Below are 20,716 nucleotides of genomic sequence, written 5' to 3'. Positions count from 1 at the left end.
GGTGCCTCGCTGACCTTCGGAGGAAAACATCCCATACTATCAGTTTCCTGACTACACAGAGCTGTGACCACTCTGAACCGACACCCACCACATCACACACACTCACACACACACTCTAACACACACATCTTCCTCGACTATCCCTCCTCATATAGCTTTTTCTGATAATGTAAAACCTTCTGTCGCAGTTCGGCTTATTTTTTCTCCACGTTGTTATAGAATCCAGTAAATGAAACTGCAGTGCCCCACATGGCCACAGGATGGCACCTCAGCCTGTTTCGCTTCAGTTACCAATTTGTTGCTTATTTACCGTTGTGCTCTGTCATCTTGAAGCGGATTGTTGTTGTAGTTGGTTTATCTTATTTTGAAAGTCAGAAGGCGTTTTAATGAAGTTCCTGTGTACGACTTCCTGTCCCGCTTGACCTACTTTGGACAAACTGAGCCAGACTGGAGACAAGTCTGAGGCCTGGACTATGAAGCTGGGTTTTGTCTCATCCAAGGCAGAGAAGCACTTAGAGGAGAAACAGATTTTAGGGATGGATGTGATCCTTTATGTCCCTGATGACTTCCTGTACCAAAAATACAGACCTTTATCAGACGAACTGAGCTACTATTGTAAACTGATGGTCATCAATTGCTCTTTAAATTACTGTAGCGCCTCAACTTTTCAGGCTAGCAAGAAAATCCAAACAGCTCCCAAAGGAGAAAAAAATAGCCTCACGGCAAGTCAAGGCCTTTTTACTTTTTCTAAGTTTTGTTTTTCTTAAAACTGTTTTTATATTCTCTTTACACAACAAAAGGCCAGATATTAAAATCTTATGTTGTTCTGAAAGAAATGGCAAAAGCTAACACTGCTAGCATGATTTGTAGCTCTTTGACGGCCAAAACAACAAGCGAAGAATAACTGCATTGCCAATACACCAAACAGTATCCGCGTCCAATGTGGCTGTTTTTTGGAGGAATGGATAGCAGCTAATTTTACTGCATGATCAGGAATTATCCAGTTTCCACGTTTTGTAGCACCATCACGCTTTACGGCTGCTGTAAATCTCTCTATACTCTGCACTTTCTTGGTCGATATTTCTTGTGTGCAAAGTTTAGCACCAGCACTCTTGAACTCTTTCATCTTAAACTGTTGACTATTTTTTATTTCTTTTGTAAAATTGAGTCCGACAGTGGCTTTTGATTTTGAACTATCAGGATTTATGTTATTTATCTGTTATTATTATTGTTATTTAGCTCTTTATTATGACCTGGTTGAGAGAGCAAGTTTGATGCAATATTAATATAACATTTTTTCAGATCGATACCAGTACGAGTACTCCCTCTTGAGTACTCACCTATATCGAGTACCGATACTACCAGTACTTTTGGAACATAAAATTTCAATTCACAGTGACAGATCATTTAATCAAAGACAGCACATTCACTCTGATATTAAGTCCAAATAAAACACAAACAACTCTCCCTGGGTTTTGAAAATTTTTTGATAAATATAAAAAAAATAATAAATTAAAATGCACAATAAAAGTATTTTTTAAAGTAAACTAAAGTGCAAAATAAAAAAGTTTAACTGTTAACTCTCCTGGTTCATTCATATTGTCTGAACAGGACCTGACGGACATTTGCCGTGGTGATAAACTACAGTAATTAGCAGCAACTAGTGGCAAGGAGGACTTGTTCGACGTAAGATTTTTTTCGCCTTGAGTATCTGCTGCTAGTATCTGTAGCCTTCACAAGAACTGATACCTCAAAAAATGGCTGGTATCGGCCCGATACCGATAGGGATGGGAATCAAAAACCGGTTCCTGTTGAGAATCGATAAGAAATGTTTCAATCCATCGATATCGTTAGCCTTTGTGCTTAACGATTCCCTCATCAATTCTTTACATTGTGCCGGAGCCGCCTGGCCTTACGTCCACTAGTCTGCTGCAGCTAGCTTAGCTTAGCAGTTAGCTAACGTTTCCCAAGAAAACTCTGATTCTGGATTTTCAGCTTGAAGTTTTCCTGAAGAACTGACTTCATAAAGAAATGTTCATCACTCTCTCTCAGGAGATTCATATTCAGTACATTCAACATGGTATAAATCTCCTTATTTACCAAAATAACAAAACAGCACAAGCTTGATGCTAACGTAAATGGGAAACTGCACTGATATGCTAGCAGTTAGCATACATCAGTATAACTTCAGCTTCAGAATAGAATTTCAACTTTCATCACAGAAACATATCACATCAACTCTTTGTAAAAAAATACTGAGAATTTCAAATGCTAAAAGCTAACAGGCTAATGAAAGGCTAATGGCTGACGGAAAGGTTCCAAACAACTTAAACTACTGCTATAACCACTATGAGACACTAGATGGCCTACTTGAATTATTAATGTATTTCAACACAGAACATCAACGTCACATTGTGTGAAATTTTGACCTGTTTCTGTTTAATTATGCCCAGAAATATCCAGACTCAGGGACCAATTACATTTTATTCACTTACAGTATAAACTCAATTAAATGTTGTTGACACAGAAAACCTGTAAAACTACTTTTTGTACCCAGAAAATTCACAACAGTGATAAGGGCATCGATATTGACAAAATCGTATCAATTCCCATCCCTAGATACCGATACCTGGTTTCAGTACTCGCCGTTCCCTCTGCAATACAGCTCATTTTAAGAAGCAAAATAAAAAAGGATGTGTACGTGATACTGGTTGCATTATTTTAAAGGTCTGAAAATGTAGTTTTCAGATTAGTATCAGTAACATATCATAAAAAAATCAGACTGGAATCAAAAAATCTATATCAGGACATCCCTAATGATACTTGAACATTCAAAAAATGAAGCATGTTTTACTCAAATGTTTCTAAACTCATTGCTACAGAACAGAAATGAGATGTACTCATTGATAGCCTCAAATAATGAATCTACTTAACGTCTTATTTTTGTTTCTTTGTCTCGTGCTGCAGATAACCGGTTTAAACCAGCAGACATTAAAGTTTCATCTCTGTACCTTCTCGAACTCAGGGGTCTTGTTTTCATTTGTGTTTTCTCTCGTTGTAGTTTCTCCTACCTGCTGTACTTTAATGAACTCAGCATGTGTAGCTCAGTATAAAGTTTTATCATCCTTCAGAGTAACTGTACGTCCTCCACAGCTCTCCTCTCACCGTGTGTTTTTGTGTTTTTGTGCTCTGCCTCTCAATGTGCATCTGAGCTGAATGAAATCGAACTGGACGTCCGTCCTGTTCACAAAGGACTTCCTCAATCTGGATTTTCTTTAACAAGCTGCATGTTTTTCTCTGCCTGAGCTCAGAGAGCTCTTTTTCAGGAGTAAACAAAAGAAACAGCCAGAGTGTTGCTTATCATTCAACGTGACATACATCCAGCGTTTCTTCTTCCCTGGCCTGAGCAGACCTGGAGGAAGAGGAGGCTGGTAACTGCAGGAAGACGCACCGAGGAGGGAACAGCTCTTCCAGAAATAAAAAGAAGGAGCAGGGAAGTGAGGGGACTGCACACACACACACACACACACACACACACACACCTGCAGGCAGCAGCACAATGCAGCCTTGTTAGATCCAGCTTCAGTGGAGTCAGTGTTCAGGGCAATTATCCAGAGAGTCGCCACACCTCAAGGAGCCGCAAACACGCCGCCAGAGCGCCCCAGCCGGACAAACGCCACCAGCTGCAGCCATTAAAGAAAACACCAGACACCTCCTCTCCTCCACGTTTCCACTGCTCCAACAAAACAGCCCGACGCCACATGCACGGCGAGGCCAGTCGAATTGGAAACTGTGAAAAGATACGTGTGTGTGTGTTGGTGTGTGTGTTTGTGTGTGTGCTGCAGCTCTGGTCTCAGCCAGAGTTTGCCGGCTGAATGTAAACAGTGGGCAGCTGCCAAGTGTCCGCAGCCATCAGTCCATCAGTTCAGCCCGGCTGGAGCTGATGAAATGTGGGAGGACGTGGGGAGCGGGGAGCTGCCTCTGTGCTCATCCTGAATGTGTCAGAGCGCTCTGACTGACACCGCGAGCCGCCGAGCGAGGGAGATGTCATGAGCAGCAGTCCTCAGGTTATTCATAGAGCATGCACTGGAAATAAATGTGTCCTTTACTTTTCTCATGCACTCCAGCTGAACAATGCAGCATGAAAAGAGCAGTCAGGGAGGTTATTTTCCTCGCTGTGCTTTTTCACGTTACAGCGAGTTCGACCTGCTGCTGATTTACTACAGAGAAATCAGACAGTCAACTCTGAGTATGGGTTAGGAATGTAATGATGCATCGTGAGTCTGCTAAAAACTGATACAAATGTGTGAGGTTCCACATCGGCTGGGATAAAAAACAAATCATAATGCCCTATTTAACCAGCAGAGGTTCTAAACTAGGACCATCAGCAAACCTGGCACTGTTTACTTGCTAGGCACCACCCTGTTGGCTATGGCTGCCTTTTGCAGCAGCTCTCTCTTCTTTGTCCTTTTCTTTTTTTTTTTTCATCTCTTTTCGTCATCTTTGTATTTGGAGTGGTTCATTGTTGGTCATGGACACCAAACTTTCTGTGTCTTCAGTGATAGTTTTACTTTTTTTTCTCCTGTGTTTGTCTGGAGATCCTACATGTAACCATGGCTGCATTGTTTACATGTAAAATCAGCTGTTAGAAGCCTGTAGCATGTCAATGCTAGCTGGTGCTAGGACAGATGTTTCCCCTCAAGGTGAGGAGAAGGAGGTGAGGGCGACGTGCTGGTTCTCAGGTGTGAGCTAAGAAGTGACGACATGGACCTGTCCTTCCATCCATCGTTGTTGGGAACGTAAGATCTATCTCCAATAAGATGGACGAGCTAGCCGTGCTAACCCAGCAACAGAGGGAACACCAGAGGGCAGAGTAGCATCATGCTATTCACAGACATGGCTAACAGAGCTAACAGCAGACACCAAGGCCACATGTGAAGAGCTTCACCTGCTGTGAGCAGACAAGAATTTCGTTGTACTTGTTACAATGACAATAAAGTTCTATTCTATTCTATTCTATTCTATTCTTTTCTATTCTATTCTATTCTGTTCTTTTTTATTCTATTCTTTTCTGTATTTGAAGTGATTTTGTTTGTTTTATTCATTTCAGGGCTCGAGACTCCAACCAAAATGATCACATATGTGCCCATTTTTTTCAGCATGTGCTAGTAAAAAATGTACGTTGTCGTGTTTGTGCACAGCGTGTATGCACATCACACACCGAAAGACAGACAGAACTTCACAACAACAACCATTTCTCTATTTTAGAGTCAGCCTTCTTCTTATAGTGATAAGATTCACACTGCTCTAAACTCTCCTGATCAAGAGGATGCTAAGTCAGAGCATGTCGGAGCTTGTGTTAGAGAGATCAGGGCAACCACAGGATTACTCAACTTTTTAACCTGTGCAAGAGTTTAACCCATAACTAAGGGGTAACATCTGGTGAGAAGATGATAAAAAGATAAGCCTATAAAAATGAACCCTGTGCTGAAGTGCTAAAAGTCGCTGTTCGTCTAGAATCCACTTGAGGCTGGCTGCAGAAATACAGGAGGTCACGTACACACCCAGACATAAAAAACAGACGTTTACAGCATTAAAACATATTTACAGCCTGGTTCAGAAAACAGCTTGGGTCTAAAACACTGATTTCACAATCAGCACACACTGTACAACGAGTGATCTTTTTCAATCTCTGCGGTTCAGAAGTTATTAGGATCGTTTGATTGTCCAATCGGAGGCGCAGTTTAGGTCACGTGACCGCCGAGCGCCCTGTAGCTGCTCGAAGAAAAACTCACAGCAGGCGTCATAGCAAATGTGGCTGCGTCTGTGGATTGGCTTCATCTCACGGTTTCAGGAACAGATGGGTTACGTTGCGGAGGCTACGTCCATGTTTTATACGGTCTATGTTCTTTACATGTCGTGTCAACACCAAAAAAATAAACAAAACGAAAAAAAAAAGGAAACAGCTAAGGCTCTGATAAAGTCTTCATCAGTAAGTGCATGGTTTTTGAGTTTTCAATATAACGCCCAAGTACAGGACTTGATTTGACTTTGAAAAATATTAGAGATCACAGGAGCAAACTTAAAGTTGGGGGACAATCAGGAGAAATCACAAGCCAGGAGAAGAGCGGGAGAAAGGGTTAAAAAATGGGAGACTCCCTCCATATTCAGGAGTGTTAGCAGCCTGTCAGCACTCTTGATCGGTAAAAGTAACGAGTTTATGTACGACACAGATTGACAAAGACGAAAACTAAAGACATTTTTTAATCACTTTAGGTTATTTTAGTAAGTTTTGTAAACTCACTGAAGAATTTTAGCCATTTTTTTATACACATACATTTCTGTTGTTATTATTTGCTTTTATTTGAGAAGCGCTTTTGTTGTCTTCCTTAAAAGTTACATAAAAGAAATAACCAGTTTTGTCTGCCAGGGCTTTTAGCAGACACTTTTTGCAGGCTTTTTACAGTAAAATATTTAGCAAAATTGTTGCTACAGTTACATGGTTTGAGGCTTTTATTGTATATTTTTTGTAGATCAATGTACCAAGCCTTATTTGTCCTGTACAGTGAGCATAATCAGCTGAATCGCTTTCTCCTTAAGTTTCACTTTCATTTTGTCCCGTGACACGGAGCCGCCATCCTGTTCATTCAATGAACATATGTTTTTAATGTTCAAACTCTAAGTTTATCCTGTAAAATCTGTTCTCGATGTTTGAGTGTTGTGTTTTGTCCTTTAAAACCCAATTCTTTCTTTGTGTTTTTCTTTATTTAAACTATTTTACTCTCATAAAACATACAGTAAACTGAAAATTACTGCAGATATTGAAAGTTCAAAGTGTTCCAGAGAAAAGGGCCGAAGCGTTTACTCACAGGACATTTTTTAACCAAGGTTTAAACAGTTCTTTTTTATCTTATGTTTCATTACTCAAGATTAAATATAACTTCACTTGCACTTTTAAGAAAAGGAAAAACTTTGTTTTGCACAGTTTACCCTACCTCAGAGAATTAAAAGGGGAATTCTCTTTAATTTTTTAGAAAAAAGAGAAAACATATTTTGTAGTTTTAATACATTTAAATGTGTGTGAATGTTTTAAATTCATTCATCATTACCGCAGAATCTGAAATCGTATCGAATTGTGAGTTGAGTGCATCGTCACATCCCTGTTGTAGATTCTCCTTTTATGAATTCCCAACATATCAGGTCAGAGTTTGACCAGGACTTGTGTTTTAGTCCATGTGACCTTAAAATGAGAAAGCCTGAGTCCTGGGTGTCCTGGTTTAAGGTCGATCCAGCTCTCCTGCAGGAGGGGACTCCTTGAAACACAACATTGTGAACAGATGGGCATGGTTATTCAGCGTGGAGCGGAGCGAGCTCAGACAACCGTGACCGTCACAACAAAGCTGTTTCTGTCTCACTCAGGAGGTCGTCGTGTCCTCAGCGAGACAAAAACACAGTTTCTGAACAATTTTGGCCAAAGCTGTGATCCTTAAACTGACCAAACACTTTCAGCTCGACAGGAACCACACAGAAAGTTTAGACTCATGGAGATGATACAGTTTAAGTTATAGAAAGACAGAGGCTCATGGTCTAAGAAATATCTCTTCAGGCTTTATGAGATCTGAGTAAAACAGGACTCAGATCACTCTTCCTGTAAGAAACTGTGTTTAAAGGGAGTCCCTCCACTGTGTCCATCATTTTACACCACCATGATTACACGGTGAACCAAACAAACACCTCCAGAGCCGAGCCAAAGTCCTGTCAGTTTACGTTTCTTCTGCACGCCGGAGCAGAAACCGTTAGAGAGAAAGTTACCTGCTCCACACAAACTGCAACAAATCCCACACATCAGTCCTTAGAAACACATGAAATATTCATGAATTTTCACCTGTGTTGGTGAGGACAGCTGAAGAGACACAGGAAGTTTAGGAACCAGAGAGTGAAGGGAGAATGCAGCCAACGGCCATGACTTGGAGTTGAACCAGCGACCTTAGCAACAAGCTTCATAGCCTCACTATTTTGGGTTAATTCTTGGATTGCTAAGCTAACAGAGCCCTAATAATCAAACATTTCAAAATATGAAAATTAATACTTTAAAAGTCTATAAATTCTAGTTAAAGTTCAGGGGTTTGCAACCTTTACTTTCATAAGAGCCATTTTTCCTCAGCTCAGCTGGATTAAAGCCATTCAGGAGCCACAAAATCTACTTTATCTCCACAATAAAGACAAAAAAATGTATACAATTCCAAAAAAAGTGAAAATCTTGTGGAAAAACTATGTAGACTAAAAAATTTTGTTTGTGTCTTAGTTTTTGATGTTTTAATAAAATTGCAAATATTAAAAAGTAAAGAAAAATTGTCATATATACTTCATCATTTAAAAAAAAAATAATAAGAAACTTCAATAAATTGCAAAATTTTTCAAAAAATTGCAAAAATTGGACAAAAAATGAAAATTTTGAAATGTCATAAATTTGTCAAAATATTAAAAAATTGTAATAAAAATTTACTAAATTTTCAAGAATTGTTAACATTTCCAGAATTTCCCTTATTTTTAATTGAATTTTTATAGTTTGCAAAATTTGCAGAAATTCACAGAATTTTGAAGTTTACAAAAATCCTTGATTTTTTTTTACTAATTTGGAAAAATGTCAAAAACATTGGAATTTACTTTATATTCTATTCACTTGTTTTATTATTGTTTTATTTTCTTCTTTCGATTTACAGCTCTCTCTTCTTTGTCTTTTCCGCAATCTTTGTATTTGCAGTGGATCATTTCTTTGTATGGCTCATTTGTTGGTCATGGACACCAAACTTTTTGTGTCTTCAGTGATATTTTTACTACTTTTTCTCCTGTGTTTGTCTGGAGATCCTACATGTAACCATGTCTGCATTGTTTACATGTGAAATCAGCTGTTAGCAGCCTGTAGCATGTCAATGCTAGCTGGTGCTAGGCCAGATGTTTCCCACATGGTGAGGAGAAGGAGGTGAGGACGACGTGCTGGTGTGAGCTAAGAAGTGACGACATGGACCTGTCCTTCCATCCATCGTTATTGGGAACGTAAGATCTATCTCCAATAAGATGGACGAGCTAGCTGTGCTAACCCAGCAACAGAGGGAATACCAGAGGGCAGAGTAGCATCATGCTATTCGGTGGAGGTGGAGGCTGGCTGACTGGACAATGATGGACAAGCTGTCAGTATCTATTTTCTCATGGAGCTTTTTGCACTTTCTATACACTTTCTGACTTTGTTTTTTTTTTGACTGCTGCTGTGATAAATAAAGTATTTTCTATTCTATTCAGGAAGCTTTTTGTGCAGTTTTTAAAGTCTCTCAATGTTTTCATTTTGTGTGTGTCCGTACTCCTAGAAGCAGCATTTCCTGGAAGAAGGTTATCACTTCTTGATAACTCCTAAAGGAAGGCCGTAAAGTCAAGTTCATTTTATCCTCGACATGAAGCTCCCTCCCCAAACAGAGTCAGAGGTTTTTCTCTTGTTGTCTTTAAACGTCCTCTTCACTCTCCACTGATGCAACATGAAGAAAACATCACCACAAAAACAAAAACATCATCTTATTTCAAACTGCTTTTGGGTGGATCCTCACTGCTGCCGTTGAAGCTGAGATTAATTTTTAATGTGCCACATGTAACAGAGACGCTGGGACGCTGTAAGACCTCTGCCAGGCTAACATAAGGAGACATTGTATAGCTGTGAATTCCTCCTCTTTCTGCCAACCGACCAGCCGCAGCTCAGAGGAGTCAGTGAGGCCTTCAGCTCCTGCTACCTCTCCAAAAAAAAAGGAAAGGGAATGGCCTGAGGAATGGTTGGTATTCTCAAATGTTGTTCTTCTGCACACGTTTATTTCTGTCTTTCATCGACATCCAGGGAAACATTCCTCGACCAATCAGAGAGCTCCACTCTATCACACACACATACACATACACCATCCCATCTCCTCTGTATGAAAACACATCTGATTGTAAGAACAACAACTTATCACCAAAATAACCCGACTGTTTTCAAGAGGAGCCGAGTAGAGGAGCTGGAGTATGATAAATGTAATCCTCTCCTTAAGTAAACCAAGAGCAACAACCTTCATTAACCAATCCACACAAGACGAATGGAGGCAGGATCCAGTTTATCCTTTCTAATGAGACAAACTCAGCCCACAGGAGCGCACTATTTATCAGAGTTAAATCTCTGGAACAAGGTCATTGACATCTGTGCTGGAGTCAGAGCAAAGTACAGCCAAGAAAGAGTGAGGAGGAGAGGAGGAGAGGAGGAGGCGAGGTGTGAAAGCAAAAGGCTTTTAGCTGAAGAGTCCTGCTGGATTGAATTAGAGAAGTGAAAATGACTTACCACTCTTTAATCTCTCTCTCTGCACTCTCTGCCCTTCTTCTTCTTCTTCTTCCTCAGAGTCGGAGAAAACTTCCCAAAGTGTTCCCTCCCTCAGACGGGCTCTGCTTCCCTTTCTCTCCTCTCCTCGCACACCCACATGTGACCGTCAGGGGCCCTGCCAGCAGCGAAATGGCGACATCATGTGGTGGGAGAAGTCATGTGTAACACTCGCACTAATCTATCCTAATCCGTCTTGGAGCTGTTGGCTCGCTGGAGTAATCTTTGGATCATTTGCTCTGATTCAGTGGGTGATTTAGAAACAGCATCTGTTGAATTTTAATGTCTGCTTTCAAGAACTACAAACAGCTCCGGACGTAAACACAGCAAATTATTTTCCATTAAAGCAGCCAGAAGTGATTCTGTCATGGTAATAACTTCATTTCACGGCCCGTCTTTAAAAGCAGGTTTTCAGTCCGTCTCTGTCTCTTACCTTCAGTTTAACGTGTCCCTCTCTGACGCTGAGGGAGTCATGCAGAAATAAACAAACTGAATTCACTGAGACTCCAAGTCAGACACACAGTAGCTCAGACGTCACATTAGCATAATGTCAAGTCAGGTCAGTTTTTGTTTATACAGCACCCAAAAATAATGAGTCACAAACATGTCAGAGCAAACTTCCCCTGTGCTTCGATTCAGGACCCAGACATGGATCCACACGCTGGAAACACATAAAATTAAATTCTGAATAAAAATAAGACGACTTCTGCACGACTCCTCCATGAATTCTCTTATTCCACCAAACGTTGCCACAGCAACATTAATGACACACTTTCTGCCACATCCTGAGGCAGCTCCATTCAGTCAGAGGCCACATGAGGCCTGAAGCAGCTGCCCAGTGACTGGGATTCAGGTCCGATGAAAAAAACATCTTTTACTAAAACTGACAAGTTCTTCAGAAATTCAAACATTATTACAAATATTGACTGCAACACCTGTCGTAACCTAGCAACCAACCCACAATGCATTGTGTCATTGAGGTTTGTTGAAAAGCTAACATCAGCAGTCCTACGTAGGTGAAGCTATGAACGAAAAAGGGCTCCTCCTCCGTGGCTCAGTGCCAGCAGCAGGCCACACCCACTTCCTCTGACCGAAAACTTGCTTTATCTCTTAATCTCTTAAATCTTGTAGTTTCTAGTCTAAAATGAGGTCTTAACTTCGTCAACTTCATCAAAGCATATATAAACCAGTAATTCCTTTTTTTAAAACCATACATGGATTATATGGGAAAGTTTTTTCCATCAAATAAAACATAAATAAATAAAAAGCCAGCCCCTGCGGATTTATTTTTAACAAAAAATAATAATTTTTGGTGTAAGTTTGAAAATCAAATATGATGATTCTGTTTTCATATAGTTTTTTTTTTATTTATTTTAGTTTTATCATACAGTTTTAACCCCTTTTAAATTTTCTTATTAATTAAAACAGGACCCTGAAATCTCTCCCTGAATTGTTTGTTTTCTATATGAATGTAAAATGAACCTTTAACCACTCAAAATAACAAAAGCACCAAAAACAAAATGTAAAATTACTCAAAAAAAACTTCTCCCTAAAATCTAAAAACTTTTTTCTTCCCTTGCTTAATTTTTTTATCAGTTTTCTGTTTTTTTTCTGTATTTTCAACACTGAGGCATGTTGAATACATCTAGCAATCTCGTTTTTTAATAACTCAAATGTACCTAATTATTGATATTATTATTAATGGTGATAAAGGCAAACATAAACTCCTTCAACTGTAGTTCTGCTTTCTAAAAATGAGAACCAGAGCAGAAAACTAATAAACAGAGCGAACACAACAGTCAGCCACTCTCTAGTCCAGAAAACACCTGTAGCATCGCGTTTCTATGTGGGAGAGACTCTAGAGCTGAGCACCTGACTTAGCATGCTAGCATGAGCTAACCAGCTATCTGACACATACCTGGTTAGCAGAAAGCTAACTCCCGTCGCTCTTCGTTCCCGGCTGCTCTCCAAGTTCCTGAAAGTGGAGCAAAGCTTCCCCCTCCTTTAGGAAATCTGTTTGGAGTTTTATTTCTCTTTGGTTTGTTTTTCTTTCTCCGTGTGAAGTCCGCTAGCGTAGCAGCTCGGATTAGCTTCCTCAGCTCGCGATCATCAACAGCAAAGTCACAGGGCGCGCTGTGATTGGCTGATGGAACCGCGCCCACTCTTCGCCCACAAACGTCCGAGGGGAAACGAAAATGAAGCTTTTACTGAAGTGCTTGAAGTTGCTGTTCATCGAGAATCTGCTTGAGTCTGGCTATAGACCAGAAACTTTGTACACATCAAGACAAATAATTAAAAAAAAATAACATTTAGCCCTGTAAAGCCCAAACCATTAAATAACTGACAGAAAATTCCAGTTCTTTGAACCTGGAGCCTTGATTGGTCCCTCTGAACAACCCCCCAAAAAATGTTCAAATATCACTTTCCATATTTGAGTTTCAATTTGTATCATATTTGATGCATCAGGTCACAATGCTCAACGATTGTTTTTTCCTGAAAAAACAAAAACATAATAAATCACAAACAAATCTAACAAATTAGTCTTTCCAAACATAAACAGTGCTACTAAATGTACCACATTATGTCATTTAAAAATAAAAAGACTGTATGTTGCTTGATTTTAGATATAATGCATGAAATACAAGTAAATGGCGATTGACTGTTTTAGAGTTACATGACCTTATATACCTGCTGTATCAAATTTGATACGCCATCTTCAACACGGTTTACTCAAACATATATTGTGAATTTTTTAGCATTTTCACTTTGCATGAACCCAGTAACTGTTCCTATTGATGTGTCAGTAAATATTGTAATGTTTTTCTTACCTTAACATTTTTAAACTTGGCAAAGTTCTTCTTGAAAAACCACCTGTGTCCACTTCCTGAGTCATGGCAGACTGAGAGAGTCACTGGAAGGGCGGCTAATGAGTGACTTACTACCCAGTGTTGGTTTATCTGTGCACTGCATGTATCTGATTGTACACATCAGGTTTTTCAGGATAAAAAATACCATACTGCTTATGTGGAGGGCTGGAAAAGTCATGTATCAAATATGATACGTTTGGCGTTACAGGGTTAAAAAAAAAAACATTTATAGCCTGGTTCAAAAAACTAGCTTTGGTCTGAAATGCTGATTTGTCCATCAGCACAAACTGTACAGGGTTTGTTTTTTCTAATCTAGCAGTTTGGAAGATATATGGAATGTCTGATTGTCCAATCAGAGACAGAACTCAGCTCATGTGACTGATGAGCGCCCTGTCTCTGTTAGACAGGAAGCTCAAAGCCAGCATCATATTAGATGTGACTGCAACCGTTGATTGGCTTCATTCCACGGTGTCAGGAAATGAAATGTTGGGTGATGTCAAAACATCAACATGCAGGCTGAGGAGGGGGTTGAAGCAGACACAGACACTGACACACATAAATAGAGGCCCAGAGGAGACGATTGAGCAGGATTATTCCTGTTAGAGTGACATTTTATATTTTGGGGGAAATGGTTTGAAAGTTTAAAAAAAAAAAAATGAATATAAGGTAAATAATTCTTTATTTTTATTATTTATTTTATTTTTTTCTTTTACTAATTTATTCATTTTTGTGGCCTATTCAGCTGAATTAAGGTGAAAACTATTTATCAAAACCCTGAACAGTTAAAATTTTATGGCAAGTGTTTTTTTTTTCCTGTTTTATCATTTTCTTTGGGTCAGCACCAACAGATTTGGTGTTTTTATGATTATTATTATTTTTTTTTTTTTAGTTAGACCACAACATCTCTTCGGCTTGGAGTCATGACTTAAGATGTTAACAAAGACTATCCTAAATGCTTGTTTTTTTTTGTTTTTTTGTTTGTTTGTTTTTTAATATCCACTAAGAAAGCAAAGTAACTGGTTTTAAAAAGAGCCTGTAGCTCATGGTGGAAAGCCTTTTTGCTAAAGACAGAGCGGGCTCGAGGACACACAAACACGACGTGTCCGTGAGTGAAGGTTGCTGCTGGTGACAGTTTGAGGTGACGGAGAACAAACATAAGAAGGCATTTCATGTACGATGGCCTGATGAAGACTGACACACCAACGCTCCGTTCTTCTGTTGTGCAAAAAAGACAAACTTCCCCATACCAAACATGGTGATGTGTGCAGAAACCTGAACCAGAGGCAAATCTCTGCTCAGCACGGTACACTGGGTCCAACATTTCAGGGACGAGGTTGCATGCATGTTGAAAATATCATCGCAGTTAGGCAGGAATATGAAAGTTTGGGTTTTTTCCTCCCAAGTAGCAAAAGACAAACAGCAAGTAGTTTTAAAGAAGATAACCAGTCTCCTGAGCCCAAACCTGCAGGTTTTGATGGTCTAAAGAGTGCAGTGAGTGCATGAGATGAGAATGAGGGAAATCTCTTCTCCTAGAAACAAGATGAACCAGTGAGTTAATGGAAATAAATCCTATCTGTTATAAGCATCAGTCTGACGTACGGTCATAAATCAAATAACCACAGCAGCGATTAAAAGTTGTGTTTTCCCCAAAGAAAAAAAACACAGTATGCAGTTCATCTCATCATGTCTGAGTTTGTTTTGTTTACACCGAGCTACAGGCTGGTCACCAAGTTCACAATGATTTCTGAGACAGCACTAAGCACTCAGACACAGAGCTGTAATGCACTTTAAAATCCATCAGACCCTGAGTGTGGGGACTGGGATTGGACCTGTATGAGCTCCTCCACTGAAACGTTTTCTTTTCTGTCCCTTTCTGGACACATCATTCCACATATCTGATCAACAGGGGCTGTCACATCAACATTAAAAATGTCATAATCTCCACTTGATTCTCATTCAACATCAAGAACATCACTGATTTTGGAAAGACTTGAAAGACTTAAAGATTATTGAATGTATAAAATTCCATACAAAGTAAAATCTAGTCATTTATTATCTAAAAGAAGTTGTTCAAATTTATAAAATTGTACATATGATTTCTTGGTGTTTTATTTTTAATAAATAGACAAAAAATTGTATATCTTCAAAAATTTCAGAAATTGCATTTTTTTTAAAAAAAGTTGCAGAATTTTATAAAAATTACAAATACATTATTTTAGATAACAAAAAATAACAAAGTATAATTGAAAAAATAATAAAATTAAAAAAAATTGCAAAATATTTGGAAAAAAATGAAGTTTACAAAATTTGCTAAAGGGGGGGGTGATGCAGTTTAAAAAACTTCCAAAATGTGGAAAAATTGAAACTTTAAAAATCTGCGGAAATGTGGGATAAAATAACTAAAAAAAAAAAAAAAACTCGTAAAATGTGGGAAAAATGCTGTTTCAAAAACTAGCAAAATGTGGAAAAATCGAAATTTAAATAATTTGTAGAAATGTGGGAAATGAAATAAAAAAAACTTGCAAAATGTGGGTAGTATTGAAAATTTAAAAAAGTTTAAAAAAAATGAAATTTAAAAATTTTGCAAAAAATGTGGGGAAAAAATTAAACAAAAAAATGCAAAATGTGAAAAAAACTGAAAATTTGAAAAAAGTGAAAAAAAAAAAGAAAACTTGAAATAAAAAAAATACAAATAAATAAATAAACAAAATTTAACAACATAAAGAATTAAAATCAGTATTTTCTTCCAGATGAGTCTTTTTGTAGATGTAGTTATCTTCCCAGGGCTGTAAAACTTGAGGTTAGCCACAGGTGCATGGAAAGTTGGTGGGCTGTTGATGTTGTAGGAGGTGAAGTAGAGCGGTGGCAGGCTTTATTGACAGATGGGATGAAGATTTAGTTCAACTAAATGTTAACACAGGATTTTATTTAGTGTCAGTGTCTTTAACCATCAATACCGTCTGGAAGAAAAATAACTATTCTTTATTTCAATAATATTTTTTAAAGCTACAAGGAGCCACTGCAGAGGAGTCAAAGAGCCACATGAGGCTCCACATAAACAACCTAAAAGCTCTTCAAACGACAAATAAAAAGTGGGAAGAGAAGAGAAGAAGCCTTTAATAATAAGATCACAGCTTTATCATCAGAGGCCTCTTGTTGAGCCTGAGTGCCTCCTTTAGGGGCAGGCTGAGCTCACGCTGAATGCTAAATATAAAATGAAACAGTGAAATCACAGGAGGGAGGATCAGGAATACAAACTAAGGGTCTGTTGTTACTGTATCTGAAGATTCACATCAGAGAGAAGGAGTAAATCTCTTTCAGGAGTCAGAAACCACACACAGCTGTCCACTGCACATGTCGATGTGAAGAGGACACACTCCACTGACACACAGCGGGGAAACTCAGGCATGCTATTCACGCACAAACAAACACGGACAAAGGGAAACAAATACGCAGAGGGTCAGAGAGATGAGGACAAACATGCTCTCTCTGGTATTTAGTCGATGTATTTGCACATTTTTCCCAGAGTTTGAACTGGAACTCAGCCATACACTCCTGGCACAGGTTGGTCAACAGTGTGTATTGGACGTGTGTCAGTGGTTTTAATGGGATGGATTTGTTTACGGACTCACAACTGTTGGTTTTTCCTGTTTTCTTTTCATAAATACCTCTTGTTTGTTAGAGGATCTGCAGTAAAGGTCACTCTTTGTTTGACTTTAGAGAAAAAGTTAAAGTTTGAATCATTTAGAAAAGAAGGACGGCCAGGTTCAGAGGTCATTGAGTTGTACACCACATTTTGATTTTACCAGCCCCAGCTGATGACATGCTGATGATGAGCAGCGTCAGTGTTATTTACGAAATCCAACATGGTACTGTCTGTTGTCTGGCCAGATCTTTTTTGTTTTTGTTTGTTCGTTTTTTTTATTTATTTTCTTCTTTTTCTTTTTTTTTTTTTGATTCATTTACTTATTTTGCTGCCCTTATGATAAAGAAATCGGTGCATGCAGGAAAATACTTAACATGGTGCCATGTCTTATTATACATGTTAAGTTCAAACTTTGTAGTTCAGTCTTGTCTTTTGTTTTTCTCTTCCTGTTTGATTTTGTAGTAATGTTTTTCCTCTTGTTGCTAAAACTTCACTTCCTGCCCAAAGTTTTTTTTATATACCTTAGTGATTGTCATCCCAACCCCATTGTTCCCACCTGTGCCGCTCCCTTTGCCTGTTTATCTTGTACAGTTAAGAGTGTTCCCTGAAGTCTTCTATTATTATTATTATCATTATCTTATTTTAAAGTTATTTTAAAGAGTTCTCATTTTTAAGTTATTTTTAAGCCATGTTTCCTGTGATTTTTTTTTCAGGATTATTGAGAGCTTGTTTTATTTATTTATTTATATATTCATTTATCAATTTATTTTTTATCTATTTTTATTTATTAATTTATCTAATTTAGTTTAATTATTTATTTGTTTATCCAATTTTGTTTGTTTGTTTGTGTAAGTATGCATTAATTAATTGATTTATTTTATCTTTTTTTATCTATTTATTTATTTGTCTCTTTATCTATTTATCTAATTTTGTTTATTTATTAATTTATTTATATAATTTTCTTTGTTTGTTTATTTTTTATTTTTTCATCTATTTAAACTATTTTTATTTTTTATTTTTGGTAATTTTGGTCATTTATTTATTTGTTTATCTAATTCTATTTATTTATTTATATATTTTTGTTTGTTTATCTTTTTTGTTTATTACTCAATTTATTATTATTATCTTTTGTTTAAATTATTATAATTGTTACTTTTATTATATATATATATATATATATATTTATATATATATATATGTATATATATATATATATATATATATATATATATATATATATATATATATATATATATATATATATATATATATATATATATATGTATATATATATATATATATATATATATATATATATATATATATATATATATATATATATATATATATGTTATTTTGTTCTTACATTTACATAAAAAAGACATTTTTTGTTGTATCCTCGAGTCATATGTTTGAGTCTCCAAAAGTGCAGAGTATAAAGACCATTTGAGGCTGATGGGAAAACTAATAAAAACTGTGCAGGTCCCTAAAAACAGCACACAATTATAATTTGAAGAAGTTAAGTTCCCATATAAAGTGAAAAGTTATGGAAAATAATTTAAAACCATACAGATTCAAATCCAGGAAGAGAAGTGAAAATCATTTGGCTGTAACACTGTTCAATTTGCAGTCTGTGTGTCTCATTTGTGAAAATATGTGCAACCAAAACAGCAGCACTTCCTACATTTCATATAGTGTGTTTAAAGGGTGTAAGAGTACATGTTTACAGACTCATAAACTATCATTTTAAAATGTAAGTGATGTTACTGAGAAGTGATGCAGCTTTGCAGAGGATGATAACACCAACAGATCTCTGCTAGCAGGAGTTATAACCTGGGATCCATGATGAATTCAGAGCTGTCTGCTGGATGTGAAGATATTTCTCTCCACAGTTGAAAGCTCTGACCTGCAGGTGGTGCCAGGGGAGCCATCATGGATCATCAAAGTCAGCAGAGATCAATCTCCTAAACACACGACCCTTCACACCAAAGCTTCTCAGGAATCCCTTCAATATGTGCCGAGCGGTTTCAGCCTGACCCCGGGTGGTGAACCGGCAGATCAACACATGCTCACACACCGGCGAGGCCTGAACCATCAAACTGTGTTTACTGTCGAACAAAGAGAAAGAGGAGGATGAGTGAAGCAGCAGCAGCTCACGCGCTGCAGGGCGGACTAAGTGCAGATATTGGCAAACAAAGGAACTATTTGTTAGTGGGTTATTACTGTATATTTCACAAACAGGTCAATACCACGGCGACTGCAGCCTGCACTAATGAGGACACCCTGAGACTATGAGTCAACTTTATTGGCAAAGGATGGTGAAATATGCAAGTAATTACACTACTTCTCTCAATACACGTACTCATACTGTGAATCACTCAGGTGGTGTATTTGCTGTGTCCATGCACTTAAACTGATTATCCACTTTATATTTTAGAAAACACTTTTTTTTTCTTGCAAAGGCTGTGTTCACTGTAAAAGTTCAATATTTCTTTGTTTTAAAAGTAAGAAAAACCCAAACTGTTAATTTGTTCTGAGTTGTGTACAAGCAAACTTATAATTGCTGCAAACTTAGACGTGCAAGAGCTGTGTTTGTGACTATGCAGATCAGGAAGTTGTGTACAACAGGATTTTGAAACACAGCCTCAGAATACAAAGCAGTGCAACGACAGCTGGATTAAAACCTGGTGTGTCTTCTTCTCCTAAGCCAAGCTCAGAGAAAAGCTTAATAACATAGCATTATACTGTTTAAAAGGCGCGTTGAATATTCACAACAGGTAGAAAAATGCAGTATTTACAGTAAAAACTGAGGATTAGAGACAGTGACCACTGCTTCTGTTTTCCTCATGGCCTCCAGCTCTTCTCATCCAGGAACCTGCAACTCTGCAACACAAAACACACAACACAACACACACTAAACCCTCCTAGAAACCCTGGAGCTGTCACACTCTGCATAAATAAAGAGTGTGTGCACAGCAAGAGAGATTGCATAACATTTGCATGTGAAAGAGCAATAACTGACAGGTTTACACCTGCTCTTAATGTTACTCTGAATGCATCTGCATTTAATTATTTCTACAGAGGGGTAAATAAGTATTGAACACACCATGGAAAGGCTGTATACTTTGGACAGGAAATGCACCATACCACCTGAAATCTGTCAGTAATTATTACCTGAACTTCCAAGTAGTGCAAACCAACATCAGCTGGGCTAGAACAAATTGATGGTCCTATAAAAAAGGTGTTTTTTTCACCAAGCAGTTAAATAGCACACACCTCATGATGGGTAAAGGCAAAGAGCTCTCTGAAGACATTCACAACCTGATTGTTGCTCAGCATCAGAATGGAACTGGTTACAGACTTATATCAAAGCACCTGAATATTCCAGTCAGCACCGTTGGGGCCATTATTCACAAGTGGAAGAAGCACCACCTTACCATCAACAGGCCACGCACAGGAGCTCCTTGAAGATTTCTGACCAGGGAGTCAGAAAGATAGTCAGAAGAGGACTCAACCAGCCAAGGACCACCCTGAAAGTGCCCCAGAAAGACTTGGAGGCAGCAGGTACAATGGTTTCAGAGAAAACAATAGGCAATGCACTCCACCACCATGGCCTCTATGGACGCTCAGCCCGCAAGACTCCACTCCTCAAGAAAAGGCATGTTGAAGCTGGTTTAAAGTTTGCTAAACAGCATCTTGACAAGCCTGTAGAATACTGGGAGAATGTTGTCTGGTCAGATGAGACCAAAACTGAACTTTTGGGCTGTCATACTACAGACCATGTTTGGAGGAGAAATGGCTCTGCACATCAGC

General features: G+C 38.1%; 1 protein-coding gene across 2 annotated transcripts in view; it reads right to left on the bottom strand.

The window, feature by feature from the left end:
• Positions 1–12,547, bottom strand: part of tspan4a (tetraspanin 4a) — a 308,346-nt gene extending 295,799 nt beyond the window's left edge. Inside the window, exons 1-2 of one of the 2 annotated variants that reach the window (XM_074667196.1) lie at positions 12,309–12,547; positions 10,355–10,508 (exon numbers count right to left, since the gene is read on the bottom strand). The gene's annotated coding sequence lies outside the window, so the exon portion shown is untranslated. The remainder of the gene's footprint in view (positions 1–10,354; positions 10,509–12,308) is intronic. The other variant, XM_074667195.1, reaches the window with a different exon arrangement.
• Between the last annotated feature and the right edge of the window lie 8,169 nt (positions 12,548–20,716).

This window comes from Halichoeres trimaculatus, unplaced genomic scaffold, assembly GCF_033239565.1.
Source record: "Halichoeres trimaculatus isolate MK-OKI-2021-1 unplaced genomic scaffold, fHalTri1.1 fHalTri1_scaffold_3, whole genome shotgun sequence".
Lineage (NCBI taxonomy): Eukaryota > Metazoa > Chordata > Actinopteri > Labriformes > Labridae > Halichoeres > Halichoeres trimaculatus.
The sequence above is the reverse complement of the archived record's forward strand: the minus strand, read 5'-3'. Positions and strand labels throughout refer to the sequence as shown.